The sequence below is a fragment of the Pinus tabuliformis genome, chromosome 4_1 (genome assembly GCF_031772625.1).
Source record: "Pinus tabuliformis cultivar Carrire ecotype Pingquan chromosome 4_1, CPIR1, whole genome shotgun sequence".
NCBI lineage: Eukaryota > Viridiplantae > Streptophyta > Pinopsida > Pinales > Pinaceae > Pinus > Pinus tabuliformis.
In genome coordinates this window covers 877937569-877955670 of record NC_142303.1, presented here as the reverse complement: position 1 = coordinate 877955670, position 18102 = coordinate 877937569, and positions in this window count along the sequence as shown.

Genomic DNA, 18102 nt, shown 5'->3' with positions numbered 1-18102 from the left:
TCGAACTGCATCTGCTATTCCCAGATGCAAAGTAGACAGTTGCTGCTTTGATCCAATCACTGGACTTGTCTATGATCTGAATAATGGACTCACAAATGATTTGATGATCCTTTGTGATAGATCTTAGTACTCCCTCAAAGCATCCCTTTGATTGTACCTTGCTTGTTGCTTTTATTTGGCCTGGAACAGTCGATTAAATAGCAATCTGTGACCCAGAACCCAGTGAGAAACGAGAGTTTCTCCTTCAGCGCGATAGCTATGAAGAGGTTCTGCATTTCAACGCAGGTCCCGTGAAGGCTACCTGCGCTGAATGTCAAAACCCCTGTGTTGAGGTTGCGCTGAACCAGTTTGGCCTTGTGCAGCTGGGGTTCTCTGCTCTGTTTTGCCTTGTTTTGATCTCTGATTTTTGCAGCCTGTAACCAGCATAGGTACCAGTCTGATAACTCCTTTTCTTTGCTTAAATTCCGCCTCCTTTTGTACAAAAAGACTGTGAGTGTTTTTATGTGTTTGTGGCATCATTTGCAGTTTTCCTTTGCATGAGTGAAATAATCATCCTGTAGCCCTTGATTCAGATCTGTTGATTGTGATCTTAGAAGAGAGTTCATTGGCTGTTTGCAGTTGATTATACATTTACTTTGCATTTGGTTTGAGTTTGTCTCTTTTAAGTGTCAAAACAAGTATTCATTTCGAAAATCGTTAAGTGTTGTAATCTCTTCTACCCTCTCTGATTTCGAAAAAGTAAACTTGTTTGTATTTGTCATTTAAAAGCAAATTCAAAGTTGTACAAAAAGCTTTCTTTTGTAGGCATCAATACTAATAAAGCGGAAAACAAACACTTGCATTGTGCATTTGCATTTTGATAGTTTGCATGTTTGATTTAGGAAAAGTGCATTAGAGTGTGCTGATTGCTCTTTGAGAAAAGATGGTGTCTTTCTTTTCCCTTAGTAGCTAGGATTTTCAAAGTTGAAAAGATATAAAGCTTGCTTATCATCTTTAGACTGCATTTAGGAATTGTATCATACATCTCGTGGTGAACCTTGAAAGGCAAACTTCTAAAAAGATCAACCTAAAATAAATTGAATGAACTTAACAACGCTTTGCAACATAACACACAACATAGAGGTCTAGGCTAGAGATGTGTTCCGGCGTCGTAAAGCCTGGTGACTGTCGATCTCGTGGATGGTGGGTGATTCCTCCTGAGGGACGATAGCGCCAGTATGGATTGTGCTCCCACGTACCATCGCGTATATATTGGGAGACCCCTATAGGCATAAAACCTTTATCATTAGGAAGCTGTGTCGGTCGCCCTACTGATCGCAATGCACTGAACACAGCATTCAGGAAGATCGACCGCCCGTACCCTAAAAAGTATTCTACGGTTTTGCGAAAAGTTTGGCACACCCTCTACCTAGAACTCCAGAGCAGTTCCTTTTGGCCTTTTTCAGACTCTATAATGGAAAAAGTCCATCCGAGCATTTGTCACTTCGGGCTCGTTAAAACATCGAAGGAGACTAGAGTCATCTTTAGCTTTTTCTCGACTCTTTAAAAGTGAAAAAGCAAGTTGTGTCTAAAGCGTCGTTAAAATTTATTTTAAACGGAACAATCACCCCTTATTCCTGCGTTGATCTTTAGGGTGAGAAAATGGAGCACGCCAACCAAGGAATTCCCATTGGTGGAAATCCTAGTCCCTTCTCCTCTTGGGGAGATGTTGGTGCGCCCCATATGGCCACATTGTCGCTTCCAGGACTGACAATTGGCTTGCCGGTCTGGCTCTTTTCAACCAATGTCGTTCAGAACACCACTATTCCTGAACAGTCGAGTCAACAGTTAGACCAGACCAGAGTTACCCACCAGCCTTCTACTTCATCTAATTCTTCCTCTCCTCCTTCCTCTTCGCTTGACAGAACTGGTAGAACAAAAAACCAAGTTCCTAAGGAGAAGAAGGAAAAGAAGAAGAAAGAGAAGAAGAAGAAGGAACCAAAAGCGACTGGGGGCAAACAAGTGGCGTCTGACAAAAATCCACACACAGCACTGACTAGGCCTAAATCGCCATGTGTCATATGCAAGGGAGACCACTTCCACAGAGATTGTCCCTGCATCCCTCGGATACTAAGGGACTGGTCTCCCCGTTTGCACAATTCGGTACCGTCGACCTCTGATAGCCATGTTGACAGCTCACCGTCGACTAGTGAAAGTGAAATCCCAGGACAGAGAGGGAAAGCTAGATTTCCCTGCAAACTGTGTGAAGGCGACCACGCCATCCACCGTTGTCCCTTCTTAGACGAGGCTAAAAGAGTTCTGGAAGATCGCCCGATTTTACGAGCGCAACTTCCTCCTGGATATCAAAAACTCCTGCCTAGTCCTTCACTAGTTGAGAACCCGGCTGGCCCACCCAGGTGGTTAGCCGAAGCACCTATAATTGAAGATGAATTGTCTGGATCCATGCCTGACGAAAGTCAAAAGGTTGAGGCGGCAGTTGACCCGGTTTTGCCTTCAGAGGCTCTATCTTCGAATGATACCATCACAGAGGAGAATAAAGACGACACCGTCCAAGTTCTCTTCATCAACACAGACTCCGACGAACAAGGGGGAAATTTGCCCATTCCTTTATCGCAGGAAGGAACTTCGTCAGAGCCATACCCGACCGTCTACTCGGTCCCACCACCAAGCAACCTAGTTGTCTCGTTCGACTGGAACCAACTAGGCAGACCCCGGTTGCCAGCAAGCATACCATTCAGAATTATCGTTCAAATATACAGAATGGTAATGGTTGGCACTATCATTGATGAGGGGGCATCTGTGAGTATCCTTTCCTCTATTGCTTGGAAAGCGCTTGGTTTGCCAGCGCTTTTGCCTAAAATGAGAAATCTATCGGGCTTTGATAAAGGAACCAGTCGACCTTTAGGGATCCTCCCCAATGTGCCCATAACATTGAAAGGGAAGACCGTTCAAATGAACGTGATGGTCGTTCAAGGACCCTTGGATTATAACCTACTCCTTGGACGAGACTATATATATTGCATGGGGGCCCTCGTCTCCTCACTCTTTAGAGTAATGTGTTTTCCGCATGAAGGAAGAGTGGTCAAGCCCGTGGACCAACTTTCATTTCCCGGATCACGCATCGCAAATAGTCATATAACATCCCTAAATGGTCTCTTCACGCAAGAAGTGTCTCAACCCACGGTCCGTCCTCCTGATGAGCGCGAGTAATCCGAGAGGATATGACTGGAACCCAGGGGGCATGCGTCCTGGTCTGCTTCGGCAGGGAAACTTTGGGTATAGAGTAGGTTTCTGCGGGAGAATATGACTAGTCTGTACCCCGTCCGTCTAGGAAGAGGGTTATTCTAGAATAAGATTCTTTTGTCAAAGTTATGTGAGTTGGCGGGCTACATCGCTCACCTTTGTCTATTTCGGTAGACATTGCCGAGGAAGTGTTTTGTTTGAAAGATTAACGAGACAATCTTTGGGTAACCTGAAAGAGGTAGGCCTCTCTCGGTGAAACGAATGTTTTGACGGAAATGAAGTAGAGGTAACCTTGAAATCGTACTTTATGCCTGGGGGCATGCAAACCTTTTGGAGTGCAAGCAAGGGGCGACTATTTATTTTTTAAATTTTTAGGTCCTCCCTTTAAACCTGTAGGTCTAACCCTTTAAACTCGTAGGATTAGTTGTTTCCGAACTTGCATAAAGAAAGGATGCGGGGCAAAGCTTCGTGAGATGAAGCTCCATAAAAAATAGAATCTCAATGAGACACTCTTATCATATGACTGGGTAATCGAGCAGTTTTAGCACACAGTTCATGCTCGTTAAAAATAAACGCAAGATCCTAGCAGTTTTAACGCGGACTTCATGCTCGTTAAAAAATAAACATAAGCAATGAGCAAGTGTTTCCACCAACGTTTAAGCTCATTTTAAAATAAAAAATGAACCTACCCGGTAAATAACCACTGTGAATGTAACCTTATCAGCCATTAAAGCCTTGGTCGTGTTTGCACCGTCACCTCCACTTTTCATTTGGCCGATCGTTCACCTCCATATGATTGTTTACCCATTTTGAGGAACAGCTGCGAAGAGTGATTTCACTAGCCATCCTTGTGACACTGCCGTGATTGGAAAATTCCAACCTGTACCTGGAATCAACTGCTAACCCTGTTTATCACTCGTTCCTCAAAAGACGAGTCTTCCTTAAGCTCTTTTCAACTGACTCGTAAAATATGAAAAGATTGCCGAGTCCTTGGCCTTCCAGCTCGTTAAAGGGACAGGAAGTGCTATCCCTCCTCTAGATTTTAATCTTTTTGGACCTGAGGGATTATTGCATAAAAAGATCGAGCGCTTGTTTTATTCGGCTCGTTAAAACTATCGAAAACTCATCCCTTCTGTATTGTTTTATACTTTTTCGGACGAAAGGGATTAGATGACGAAAAAGGAATTTTGGAGTTAACTTTATGTACCTTTTCAGACTCTCTAAAAATGAAAAGGACCGAGTTATCCTTGTCGTTAGACTCGTTAAAATCATTAAATAACGACAAACTTGTCTTTAGACGAGAACGAGTTTCATTATCACTAGGCTCGTTAAAACATAGCGATGGGCTTGCCCGAAGGGCAGGTTATAGAACAAGCATATGTTATCCTCCTCAAGCTTGACAAAAATAAAGAGGTACTGGTCAGCAATGACTGGGGAAAAATTGGGAGAAACTCAAGAAAACTTTGATGGTAGCAAGTCACTCTTGAACATGACACTTTTCCTTCGTACCACAATCGGGTTGGGTTGTTTCATTCACCGGTCACATCCATGGTCTCGCCATACCATCCATATTTGGGGTAATGCTAACGATCCATCGCATCAGTGTCGCCATGTGTTCAAGAGAAGCCGTTCAGAAAAGTCAACCGTGTCCCATCCACTGCCATACATTATCCTTCATCCTTTCATGACCGCCACCCTGAATCATATGTCACAGATCATTTTCACCTCCATCAAAATCATTAGCTCCGTTCCGTGTCATTGATGTGGGATTCATTAAGGCCCTCCTTTGACGGATCGCTTCTTGTCGACATCAGCTCATTATCCAAGAAGTTGATCTAGGAACAACCCCTTCATTACTTTGAAGCTTGCATGCCTCAATGGCAAGTTTCTCACTTCCGGCGACAGGTATACATCAATGACCTTCGATCGAAAGATTTTGCGTGGTGTTCGACGCCAAGTCCTTTATTCACACCACGTGAATTGTATTGTAGTACCTTGAGGGTCATTATCATTATCGGTGATTCCTCTCGCGCTTGTTAACGGTTTACATCATTGACCGGTAATCAAGCGATGTCTTTCCATGTTCGACTTCAGAACATTTCTCACATTGATCGACTTGTACTTAGAGTGAAGATCGAACGAGTTTGAAGACCCCGGATCTAGTTTCATCCATCCGGGCTACGATATATATTCAGGAAAGATAAAGACATTGACATGTACATCATTGCAGCAGATAATCATCCTACTCAAAGGATGATAATTTCATCAAAATTATCAGTCTACCATCAGACGATTGTCTGTTCTATGTACAGAAAAATGAATTTATAAAGCTGAGCATGGGAATGCCCGCCTCAGCTAGATCATGAAAGAAGTATGAAAAATAATGTATTTTATTGTATCTTATTACAAATCTCCTCCCAGCATTGGATGAACTTCGGATCCCCCTGATAAAGCATTTCACCCGATAAACAACCTCATACTTTAGGGGGCAACTGTTATAGACATTTTTGTGCCCTAAAGCATTGAGCATGAAATGTCCATAATCTAAGGGATCCAAAGTCCCTAAACATGTTGTTCCTACCCCTAGAGGAACAAGGCTAACAAACCACAGGAATTCACAGAATTTCTCCACCATAAACTGCTCAAAAACAAGTCAATTCAGGATCATTTCAGTGGCTCCACTAGCTGTTTGCGCTGAATGTCAAAGCCAACACTGGCTACCTGCGCTAAATGTCAAATGCAACACTGGCTACCTGCGCTGAGCAAGATTGGACATGTGGCAAGTTCATTTCTCAAGGTGTCAAAACCCAGGAAGCTTCCAAAATGACACTTGCCTCAGGGAATTTGACTGGTGATGAGTAAGAGGTTCCAAATCTCCAAGTGGAAGCAAGAACCTCCAAGTGGAATCAAGAACTGACAGAGGGAGAGGACACTAGTCAGATCTCAAGCTGACTCATCCTCTCTCCAAACATCTATATATGGATCTCTCCTCCATGAGATCTAGAGGCTGGAATTTTGTTATTGCAAAGAATTGTTGTTGGTTTGAGACTGGAATCATTGGGTGCTTAATGCTTTGAAGGGGGTGAAGATAGGAATTCTATTTGCTGGGAAGGAGATGCTGGATTGGAACCCTCTGGGTTGTATCTCTTCCTGAACCTTGTTATTCATCAATAAAGCTATCTTGGTTTCTCCTATATACTGATGTATTTTTGATGTATGATTGCATTAGTATGTTTAGTTTATTTCTAATCCTGAACTAGTTATGAATATGAATCCATGTCTTGTGTAGTGTTCTCTTCTTGTGATCTTGCAGAAACCTCTTGAAGCTGGGCGAGCGAGAAGGCAAGTAGCTGGGAACTCTCCAAGAGAAGAGAAGCCAGATCGAGGGACAAACAGAAGACACCGTTTAGTCCATCCATCTCTCTCTTCATTCTTAATTCATAAAGGAAGAATACTAGAATAGCTGTCTCTGTTTGTTGCTAAGGCACTGTCACACCTTAGGTGGATAGGATCATCCTGCATAGGCATTTTTCCCCACAACAGACATGGAACAGAGCAAATGATTTTAATGGAGGTGAAAATGATCTGATGACATAAGGTTCAAGGTGGTGGTCATGAAAGAATGGAGCATAAATGTATTGCAGTGGATGAGACACAGGTGAATTCTCTGAGCGACTTCTCTTGAACATACCGGCGACACTAACATGATGGATTGGTAGCATTAACCCCAAATATGGATGGTGTGATGGAACCATGGTGAAATGACCAGTGAACGGAACAACCCAACCCAACTCGGATGCGGAGTGAAAGTGTCATGTTCAAGAGCGACTTGCTACCAATAAAGTTTCTTCAAGTTTTCTTCCCAATTTTTCCCCAGTCATTGCTGACTAGTACCTCTTTATTTTTGTCAAGCTTGAGGAGGATAGCATATGCTTGTTCTATAATTTGCCCTTCGGGCAAACCCATCGCTATGTTTTAACAAGCCTAGCGATAGTGAAACTTGTTCTTGTCTGTATGGAAAAGTTTGTCGCTATTCAGTTTTAACGAGTTTAACGACAAAGATAACTCGGTCCTTTTTAATTTTAGAGAGTCTGAAAAAGGGACGTAAAGAAAACTCCAGTAATCCTTTTTCGTCATATAATCCCTTGAGTCCAAAAAAGTATAAAACAATACAAAAGGGATGAATTTTCGGTACTTTTAACGAGCCGAACAAAACAAGCGCTCGATCTTTTTGTGTAATAATCCCTCAAGTCCAAAAATATTAAAATCTAGAGGAGGGATATCACTTCTGGTCACTTTAACGAGATGGAGAGGCTAATTTCTCGGCAATCTTTTCATATTTTACGATTCAGTTGAAAAGAGATTAAAGGAGACTCGTTTTTTGAGGAACGAGTGATAAATTCGGGTAGCATCTAATTCCAGGTAAGGTTTGGAATTTTCTAATCACGGCAGTGTCACAAGGATGGCTAACAGGATCACTCTTCACATCTGTTCCTCAAAAAGGGTAAACAATCAAATGGAGGTGAATGATCGGCCAATACAGAGTGGAGGTGATGATTAGAACACGACCAAGGCTTCAAAGGCTGATGATAATACATTCACGATGGTTATTTACCAGAAATTGGTTCATTTTTTAGTGAGCTTAAACTCTGGGGGGATATTTGCTCATTTCTTATGTTTATTTTTTAACAAGCTTGAATTCCACGTTAAAACTACTCGATCCAGTCGTAAAATAAGGATGTCTCATTTAAAAAATGGCATTTTTCAAAGCTTTGCCCCACATCCTTTCTTTATGCAAGTTAGGAAACGATCAATCCTACGAGTTTAAAGGGTTAGAGGACCTACAAATTTTAAAAAATAAATGGTCGCTCTTCGCTTGCACGCCAAAAGGTTTGCATGCCCCCAGGTATAGCAAAAAATTTCCAGGTTACCAAAGATTGTTCTATCCATACTTCAGGCAAAACACTTCTTCGGCGATGTCTACCGAAATAAACAAAGGTGAGTGGTGCAACTGGCTCCACTCACATAACTTTGACGAAGGAATCTTATTCCAGTCTAATTTCATAAACTAGTCATATATCCTTCGCGGAAACCTACCCTATACCCAAGGTTTTTCTGTCGAAACAAACCAGGGTGCATTCCCCCTAGGTTTTAGTCATGTCCTCCGAATCACTCGTGCTCATCAGGTGGACGGACTGGGGATTGATGAGACATTCCTTGCGTGAAAAGACCATTTAGGGATTGTATTTGACTATTTGCTATGTGTGAACCAGGGAATGAAAGTTGGTCTACGAGCTTGACCACTCTTCCTTCATGCGGAAAACACATTACTCTAAAGAGTGAGGAGACAATGGCTCCCATGCAATAAATATAGTCGCATCCAAGGAGTAGATTATAATCGAGGGGTCCTTGGGCTACCATTACATTCATGTGAATGGTTTTCCTTCTCAATGTTATTGGCACATTGGGAAGGATCCCTAACGGTCGACTGGTTCCTTTGTCAAATCCTGTTAGATTTCTCATTTCAGGAAAAAGTGGTGGCGAACCAAGCGCTTTCCAAGCAGTTGAGGAAAGGATACTCACAGAAACCCCTTCATCTATGATGGTACCGGCCATGACCATTCTATATATTTGAGCAATGATTCGAAATGGTACACTAGCCGGTAAATGGGGTCTGCCTAGCAGATTCCAATCGAAGGAAACAACTAGGTTGCTTGGAGGTGGGACCGAATAGACGGCCGGATATGACTCTGACGAACTTCCTTCCTGCGGTAAAGGAACGAGTAGACTGCCCCCATGTTCGTCAGAGTCTGTGCTTACGAAGAGAATTTGAACGGTGTCGTTCTTGTTCTCTCCGGTGACTGTATCATTCGAAGATGGACCTTCTTAAGGCAAGACCGATTCAGCTGCCGCCTCGACCTTTTGACTTTCGTCTGGTGTGGATTCAGATGGTTTATCTTCAATGATAGACGCTTCGGCTGACCACAATGGCGTGTTAGCCAGATTTTCAACTAGTGACGGACTCGGCAAGAGTTTCTTATATCCAGGAGGAAGTCGTAACGGTGAAACTGGACGGTCGTCCAAAACTCTTTTAGCCTCGTCTAAGAAGGGACAACGGTGGATGGTGTGATCGCCTTCACACAGTTTACAAGGAAATTTACATTTTCCTTTTTGTCCAGGGGCTTCACTTTCACTAGTTGATGGTGTATTTTCAACATGATCATCAGAGGTTGACGACACCAGATTGTGCAAACGAGGAGACCAGTCCCTTAAGATCCGAGGGATGCAAGGAAAATCTCGATGATAGTGGTCTCCTTTGCAAATGACACATGGCGATTTAGGCCTGGACGGTGCAGTGTGTGGATTTTCGCTAGACAATGCCTGGTCGCCCCTTTTCGCCATTGACTCCTTCTTCTTCTTCTCTTTCTTCTTCTCAGTTACTTTATTTTTGGCTTTACCAGCTTGATCAAGCGAAGAGGAAGGAGTAGAGGGAGAACTGGACGAAGTAGAAGGTTGTGGGGTAACTTTGGTATCGTTTAGTTGCTGACTTGATTGTTCAGGAATCATGGTGTTCTGAATGACGAAGGTCGAGAAGAGCCATACGGGCAAGCCGATCGTCAATCCGTGAAGCGACAATGTGGCCATATGGGGTGCACCAACATCTCCCCAAGAGGAGAAAGGACTAGGATTTCCTCCAAGGGGAAATCATTGGTTGGTGGACTCCATTTTTCTCAACCTAAGACCAATGTAGGAAAGGTGATGTTTATTCCGATTAAAATAAATTTTAGACGCTTTGACACAACTTGCTTTTTCAATTTTTAAGAATCGAGAAAAAAAAAAAGATGAATCTAGTTGCCTTCGATTTTTAATGAGCTTGAAGTGACAATTGCTCAGATGGACCTTTTCCTTTAAGGAGTCTGAAAAGGAATGAAAGAGACTACTCTGGAAATCTAGACAAAGGGATTACCAAACCAATCGCAAAACTGCAGAATACTTTTTACGGTACAGCAGTCAATCTTCCCGAATGCTGTGTTCAGTACATTGCGATCGATAGGGCGGCAGACACGGCTTCCTATGGATAAAGGATAAGGCCTATTGTGGTCTCCCAATATATACTCGACGGTACGTGGGAGCACAAGTCCGTACTGGCACTTATCGTCTCAAAGTGGAGGAATCACCCTACCAGCGATGAAAACAACAGTTACCAGGCTTTACGACGTCGGAATACGTCTCTAGCCTAGACTTCTAAATCTAGTGCGTTAGGTTCCAAAGCGTTTTTAGATTCATTAAATTTATTTTACAGTTGATCTTGCTTAAGATATTTGCCTTTCAGGTTCACCACGTGATGTAGATGTACAATTCCTAAAATGCAATCTAAGATGATAAACAATCGTTTAATCTTCTTTCTGCAATGAAAATCCTAGCTACTAAGGAAAGAGAGATGATATTCTTTCAACATAGAGCAGAGAGCACACACTATATGCACTGTCCTAAATCAAACCAACAAACAGTCTAAATGCAAATGCACATGCATGTATTTGTTTTCAGCCTTCTTAACGTGTGAATGATAAAAAGAAAGCTAAGCGCAAATCTGAATTATTTTTCAAAGCGACATTACTAACAAGTTTCTTTTCAAGACAAAATGAAGACAATGACGACACTTTGCGATTTGGAATTGAAAACTTTCTTTCGACACTTGAAAAACTACTAATTCAAATCAAATACAAGAGTAACAGTGTAATCGATTATCAAGAACAATTAGATTCTCTTCTATGACTGAAAACGACACTTGCAACACTTTCAAATCAAGAAACGACAGTTCAATTACGCTACTTCTTTGTAAAAGAGAACTGAAAATGGATCACAATACATAAAAACATTTATATTTCTTTGCACAATGGAGGCAGAATAATGGTAAGGAATGGGGTTCCAACAGAGGTATTCTGACTACAGACAGCAAAACTCCTGAATAGAGCTGAAAAGATTGAACACATAAACCAAAATCTAAGAGCAGAAGAGGTCTTGTCTGATCAGCGCACTTGTAACACAGGGAAAGTGAGATGCAGTGCACCTACTACACACGGGAAGTGCGATGCATCCAGATTCAAAAGAAGAGATAGTGCAATGGTCCAGGGACGAGACTTCAAATGGGTTTCGGGTCACAGTTTGCAGCTCAGTTCAGGGATTTAGGCCGAGCAAGTGGTAATCAGTAAATAAATCACAGGGGTAGATCTAAGGAGGTTACTAGAGCCACCACAAGGGCAATTAGAGAGTTTGTAAATCGATTTTTCAATTCATAAACAAAACCCGGAGATAGACTGAAGCAACATTGATCTACTTTGCACTTGCATAGCAAATGCAGTTCGAAGGCTAGCTGGCTTGACTTTAGGCTCCGTTTGTAAGTTTATAAAGCAAACAAATATAGACAAACAAACATTCTATTCGCTCCCCAGTGGAGTCGCCATTTTGTTATTGGGAAATCTAGTGTTTATGCAGAGCTGCTAGTCCCACTAAGGCTGGTAGCTACCTTAGAAACAAACAAACTAAAACCACTTTCGTTTTCCCTTATGAGAAGTAAATTAGAGGGGAAAGAAGGAGACCAACCTCTGTCTTGCGCTTGGTTCCTTGCTTGATTCCTCTCCCTTCTGATAGATATTTGCCACTTGCTTCCTCGTTTACCCAGCTTCAAAGAGTACCTGTAGAATCAAAGCAGCATAACACTATCCAAGAATAGAGATCTACTATCATAAACAATATAGGACCAGATATATATTGACCACACAAATGCATATATCATCAATCATACAAGAATGTGGAGGAAAACTTGAATAGATTTATTAATAATCAAGAATAGCAAAGAGGATTACAACCAAATGTTCTGACCCAGCGTCATCCTCTCAGCAAGAAATCCCTTATTCACCTCATGAAAAGCTTAGATCACCCAACACTATGATGTTACACCAAGAAACCAACAGCACTTCCTTACAAGATACAAAATTCCAGCCTCTGGATCTCTGGGATGAGGGATCCATATATAGATGTTTGCAAGGGGGGTGAGTCAGCTTTTGAGATTTGATTAGTGTCCTCTCTCTGATAGTTCTTGATTCCACTTGGAGATTGATGATCTCTTACTCATCCCTGGGCGAATGCAGAGAGGCAAGTGTCACAGGAGAAGTTTCTAGAAGATTCCATGATCCTCCACCTTGCAGATTGACCTTGCCATTTGTCCACTCTCACCCATCGCACCCCATAGAAGGGATTTTCAGTATGCATCGCACCTCCCGTGTGCATTTAGGTGGGATGCAACGCACTTTGACCATGGAGCAGGTGAGATGGTCCAATTTTGACCAGTTCTGAGTAGTTTTTCATGGAGAACTTTTGGGAGATGATGTAATCAGCTAACCTTGTTCTTTTAGGGGTTGGAACAACACTTTTAGGGACTTAAGAGCCCTTATTTTATGGACATTTATGATTGGGGTTGCAATGCCCAAAAATGTCTATAACAAAAACTCGAGATTATGTGGTCTCGAACTCCCTCTAGAAGGATTCTCCTTGCTCTAGCCACACATTTCTTCCATTCTGCCAATTGAGTAGCATTAGTTAGCTTGGGGACTTCTTGATCAATGAAGTCCTTTAGACCGTTATCCTCTAATACTACTTCCATGCGATCCTTCCAGGCTATATAATTCGAGCTGCCATCAAGGGCATACTCGAGTCTTAAACCGCTGAACGCCATTGGTGAAATTGAGATGTGATAAGAACTCGATTTCTATATTCAGGAACCTCAAACTTCGAACTTCTCCCTTCTTGTATACTGTTCTTTGCCTTGATCACCTTTTCTCTGATACCATGTAAAAATTCCCACTGTAGATCAACAGATTATGCAATAGACTAAAGCAAAATACAAGATCTACTTCTACAACAAACTTTGCGGAAGCTTAATCGAATTGAGAAAGATCAATGAGAACACATATAACTGAGAATGAGAAATCAATCACACATAACACAGAAGAAATAACTCAAGGAAAGCATCAGCCTAAAACCCCAATTTCTGTATTATCATACAAGTGGAAATATGTTCGAGTTACAAAAAGAATCAGCTCACAAGCTATCCTGCTCTCTCTGCAATCAAACAATACAGCTCACAGATTGAATAGACATAGTATATGTCCTCCTCAAGCCCTCCAAGCCTCCTATTTCCTTGCGCAGTTTTTCTTGGGGTCCAGTGATGCCACATGTGTGAATTGGCCTCATCACACTCACAAAACCTGAAGAAGTAACTGTGCAATCCTCAAGGAAATAATTCCTTCTACATGCAAGGAATATTCACAATGGAATATTCTAGCAACTGATAGTACACTATCCCTCCATCTGATCTCAACTGGGTCTCTGTCTGAACTGACATGCATGAGTTATTTATGAGAGAATATTCAGTTATCTGAAGTGTAGCAGTTACATGCATGCATGCATTAACTAACTAAACTCACAATTAATTCAACAAACTGTTTGAATTAATTTAACTGGATTTGACTCAGTTAACTAAGCCAACTAATTACAACTCAATATTACAACTCATCCTTATCTCTTTAATTGATGGATAAATTCGTCAATTAATGGAGAAACTGTTGCATGTCCTCACATAGGCTTCATGTTTGATTTTCTACGACTAATTAACTCATGGTGAATTAATTAATTATTTTACAAACAACTGCTAAGATCAAATTCGAATTTTTACTTCTCTATTTTAGTTCAGGGACTAACTAAAATAGGAAGGTATCCAGAAATGCTATTTATAGCAGTACTAAATTTAGCACTTCTATATTTATCATTTCTTGTTGCTATTTTCAACAAATACAAGTCAAATGACCCTCATTTGGAGACCATCAATTATTTTTCTTTCTTTGGTTTGGCTCACACAGATATGAGGTTGGTTCTTGGTGTAACACCCTCCTCCCACACTTACCTAAGATAACTTGTCCACCGGGGTAAATATATGACGAGGAGTTACTATGATATGATTCAACTTCCCAAGTACAATTAAGGAAGTGAAATCGACAAACCAAAACCAAACTAACCTTCCTCGGGAGCAATAGGATGCCTAAAGGCTAACCAACCACTCCAGGTGCCCAATCCCCGAGTTAACTTGCTTTTTAACTGAACTAGAACCCCAATCATTCCCATGACAAGCCCTCCATGTGACTGTAACCCTCTAGTTGCTCCAACAATAAGGTCTCCATGTGACTGCAGTCTTTTCTAGGTAGTTTTGTGCTAGCAACCCTGAAATCTGAGCCACTTTTTTAGGGCTAGGACTCAGGCCTCTACCCAAAACTTGATGATATTCTCATAAATGATAAACAACAAGAAGACAAGACCTCTAATGCAAAACTTGAACAAGGATATAACCTGACTCATCCTAACGATGACAAGAATTTTGTCAAATACATCATGAACATGTAATGTGCAGGTCATAAAAACACATATGAGTGTAGGGACCTTATACTTATATGAGATTTGTCAATAAGGTCTAATGCCCTATCACATTAGCTACATTATCATCTATTAGGTCATTCATTCATTAACATTTCATCTACTAACCAAAACATGATGAGAGCCATAACTCAAGACTGTCATAAAACCATACTTGTAACCAACATATAACCAGATAAATAACAATAATAGAACAACCATCATATCCACATAATAATAAGTACATTTACACATAGAACATAAGAGGAAAAAGCTTTTATTAACATATGAAAAAACCAACCAAGTTAGGGACATCCATGTAAAACTCGACCATAGATTGGGAGATCGGGCTGAACCAAATCTTTCTTTCAACCAATCACCCTTATGCCATATTCCAAGCATGAATGTGTGATCTCATGGAATAAACCAAGAAAACCAAACCAAAGATTCCAGAGGCCATCCACCTCAATTCTCAACCAGTGATTCCACCTCTCGGTTGGGCATCACTAAACATCACTATATCAGTCTCTATCCAAGCTATCTAGGTTTCCATAATGTTTTTTCCAACCTGGCTTCTAGGACTAGTAACTCAACTAACAACTGTCATTAGGATCCAAAACATTTGTCCAACCAAGGCTTCTAGGACTACTAACTCAACCCACCAAGGGCTCTAAAGCATTTTTACAACCAAGGTTTCTAGAACTAGTAACTCAACCCAAGATGTTATAGGGCTTTGAGAGTGTTTGTCCAACCAAGGCTCCAAGAACTAATAACTTAACCCACAACCATAAGGAACATGAGCACCAACCAAAAAAAAACAAGGTGAAACCCACAACACCATGGTTATATAGGAAAGGAAAGGCTAGGAAAAACCACTATTAATCTAGGCAATCCTCCATGCCAATGAAAAATCATAACCAAATAACCACATGCATATGCCATGAATGTCAAAACTAGCAAGGAAATGATACATGCAACTCAATATCTGCAAGAAAAACCCGTTGTAGTTGTTGATCCCACTATCCTCTTACGCTTTCCTGCTTTTCCTTTGCCTTCTTGCTCCAAATCCCAAGTATGCCACACTCCTCCAAGAAAACTCTATGTCCAAGAGTATGAGAGGGAGAATACAAGAAAGATAACTCCAAGCTAAAACTAACAAAAGGTTGTGAACTGATCCTCATAATCCTTTTTATCAATGATGCCTCTATTTTCTTCATTTTCCATTATTTTTTATTCATTTTCCTCCTCACATTCAACCTGTGACCTTTCACCTTCCTTTTCTCCTATTTTCCATTATTTTCATAAATAAAATGACAATAAATGCCTCATGCCTTCCTAAATCCTTTTCCATTGCCTTTGCCAAATTCCATAGCCATTGATTAATCATAAGTGATCCCCATCACTATGTTTTTGCCCAACATTAAGCTTAGAATACGTGTCCCATGACCTTGGTTGTTATTTTTCCTTTATAAACTTTATTACATGAATTTTTAACCCGAGGATATAACAAACCCCTCCCCTTTAGGGGAACACTGTCCTCAGTGTTCAATGACTCCTACAATCAACAAAACTATTGAAAGTAAAACATACTTCCCATGGAGCTTTATAACTTATCTCATTGCATTATTTATAATGAACAAGCTGTTGAAAATCAAACCAACATGATAAACATAGAAACATGACAACCATACCACTTATTGGAGCTTTATAACATAAATCGTTGCAATATTTACAATAACAAACATACATAAATATGTACATATACAAAAACTACTTGCCTCAACTGACAAAAAATGAAGGATACATAGCCTGCATCTGATCACCCATCTCCCATGTAGCTTCATCGGGCCCAAACTGCTTCCACTACACTTTAACTTGCTCGATTTCTCGGTTTCGAAGCATGTGCATATTTCTTTGCAAAATGTACCGAGGTTCTAGTTGGAATTCTCCTTCTGGTTCCATGTGCAATACAGACCAATCAATCACATGATCAACATCCTTAACATACTTCTTAAGTAATGACACATGGAAAACATCATGGAATTTCACGGTCAGAGGCAGAGAAAGTTGTTAGGCCACTGGTCAAATCCTTTTAAGGATCTTGAAAGGTCAACAATACCAAGGTGCCAGCTTCGCACATGACCCAATCCTCAAGGAGCTCTTCTTGGGCTTGATGCGCAAATACACGTGTTCCCTAACCTGAAACTCCTTAAATTCCCTGTGTTGATCTACATAATTTTTTTTCCTGTCCTGTTCTACCTTTGAATTCTTCTTGATAATTTCTTTTCCTATTCCATATCTACCAACATATTTGGTCCAATCAATACCTTGTTCACTAGATCACTCCAATTGATAAGAGTATTACAACTCCACCCATAGAGTTCCTTAAATGGGCTCATCCTTAGTGACTACTAATAACTATTGTTGTACACAAACTCAACTAGTGGAAGATACTCTTCCCACTTTCACTACTGATGCATCACATACATTCTCAACATGTCCTGCAGAATTCCATTGACCCTCTTTATCTGTCCATATGTCCATGGATGATAAGTTGTACTAAAGGACAACTCAGTACCCAAACATGCATATAACTCTTTCCAAAACCTAGAAGTGAACTTAGAATCCCTGTCTGATATAATCTTTTTCGGAACACCATGCAACCTCAGTATCTCCCTGATGAAGACATGTGCTATATCATTAGCTCAATAAGTAAACTTCACTGGAATGAAGTGTGCTTCCTTAGTCAACCTGTCAACCACAACCATAATGGAATCATACTATCTAGATGTCCTCGAAAAACTTGTAATGAAATCCATGGAAATGACCTCCTATTTCCATTTTAGAATTGGAATCGAACGTAGTAATCCACCTAGATTCTTACACTCTGCTTTTACTGGTTGACAATCCAAGCATCTAGCCACAAACTTTGCTAATTATTTCTTCATATTCATCCAATAATAGAACTTCTTCACCACTGTCAATGTCTTTTGATATCTCAGATGACCTGAATATAGCTTAGCTTGAAATTCCCTCAAGATAAGCTTCTTGAGCTCACTGTTGTCTGACACATAGATCCTGTCCCTAAATCTAACCAAAACATCCACTGTGAGATGATAGTCCACATCCTGATCACATGTATCCTATTGTAACCTATACCTAAGCTCCCTATACCTATCGTCTTGCTGACCAGCCTACAAGATATGCTCCTGTAAATATGTCCCATATGAGCTCATAGCTACTACGTGATTTACATGTACTCTTCTGCTAAGAGTATCTACGATCATGTTCTCTTTCCCTTCAATATACTATATCTCAATGTAAAACTCACTGATCGTGGCCAACCATCTAGCTTTCCTAACACTTAGATTTGGTTGGTCAAATAGGTATCTC